We start from the raw sequence: 1,865 nt of genomic DNA, 5'->3' as shown, positions 1-1,865 counted from the left end.
CTTGAAATTGTAATCAAAAGTCATAAATGTATTGTTCATCTTCTACAAAATGTATTTAAAAAAATGCATTTTATAGGACGTGAACAATACATTCATATAGCAAAAACTTGAAATCAGCATTTCGAGATAACGTTAACTTTCTTTATAAAAGAATGTAAAATGTCATAGAACAAAGTCATTTTTTAAACATTAAAACTTAATTATGTTGGAAACCTATAACGCTGAAATTTTTTGGCATCGTTTTCATCATTCAAAAATATAACCCGATGCGAATTAAGTAATATATGTTTTACTGTAAACTAGTGCAATACTCGTATATAATTGTATGCATGCAAGATGTCTGATAATATCCGCATAAGCTTGTGGGCAGGTACGAACTAAACTGAGTCGAATTTCTCTTATCATTTTCGCAATAGTTAACCGAGATATTAATTCCTAAAAATTGCCAAATAAGAGGATAAAATCGACGCGTAACACAACTTTATGATATTTTTCAGAGTTCTTTATGAAATATCTTGCAGGTATTTCTCAAAAAAACTTTTAAAAATATCTTAAAGTTTTATGCCCTGATTTTAAATACTCTACTCATTGGTTAACTTAAAAAAAATTGCAAAAATTGCAATATGGTAAAGGACTTTTCGACTCACAATTAATTCGTTTTACCTGCCCACGAGAGATTATGCGGTCATTATTGGATACCCTGGTTCGTATTCAAAACGCGCTTTTATCTCTGAAATTCGATAATATGCGTAATGTAAAATATAGTGTGTTAACGCGCTAACATCGTTGTAAGCGTCTTCTGAATATGGGCCCCAACTGTATTTACGTTCATATAATTTTTCTGTTGCTATAGCATACAGTATTAATTAATATTGACATTCACCCACATAACATGTATGTTGCAAGATCTTTAAGGAGATGCTGGAGTGACCAAATTATGGACATTAGTCGTATAAAAATCTCCTTATTGAAATTGATGCTGCAGTGGACTTTACACTAAAATCGCGCCTCTTAATTATGCTTCTACTTTAATCCTGTAAAAGGATTTTTTATTCCGTTCAATCAATTCGAATATAAATCATATTTTGATAACTCCAGCATACCCTTAAATAGTCCAGGAAAATTAAATTATTTGGAGACAAAATTGCTATAAAAGATTTATTTGCGGTAAGTTGTTCGAAATGGCGTATTATACAACATATACTAAAAGTCTTGACCGCTAGTCTACTTGGAAAACTTTCCAGCTTCAAAAAAACTGATCAAAAATGCGATTCTTCAAAAATATTTCTCGATAGTATTGATTTTATCGAAATAAAGGTCATTATAAGAAATAAGAGAGCTGCCAAAATTACAATTTCGTTTTTTTTTTCAGTACGATCAATGCTTTTCGTGATAGAATTTTTTTAAGAATGTTGTATTTTGGGGGAAAAAAATGTAAAAAGTGAAAGAATAATTTTGAGAAAAAAATAATTTTTCGCACTTTTTTCATAAATATCTTGGATTCGGCTATCTTTACATACCTCTTATGAAAATTTAAGATTACTGAATTCCCTATACACACACACACACACACAAAATCATTTTTTATTTATTCTTGTACGACCAATAGTTTCCGAGATACGATTTTAAGAATGTTTCCTCTTATTTTCAAACAAAACTAATTTTTTAACGGTTTTTGTAAATATCTCGGATTCAGCTACACCTACGTAAAAAGTACTTATTGTCAAGTTAAGATTTTACGTTAAGAAATAAGTAATAATTACGACCGTGTAAATGCTAAGCATATAAATATCAAGAACTCCATTATTCGGTCAAGTTAGATGTTATAAACACAATACAAGATCTTAATTTTTAAATTTAATTAT

The sequence above is a fragment of the Trachymyrmex cornetzi genome, unplaced genomic scaffold, assembly GCF_001594075.2.
Source record: "Trachymyrmex cornetzi isolate Tcor2-1 unplaced genomic scaffold, Tcor1.1 scaffold1061, whole genome shotgun sequence".
NCBI lineage: Eukaryota > Metazoa > Arthropoda > Insecta > Hymenoptera > Formicidae > Trachymyrmex > Trachymyrmex cornetzi.
The sequence above is the reverse complement of the archived record's forward strand: the minus strand, read 5'-3'. Positions refer to the sequence as shown.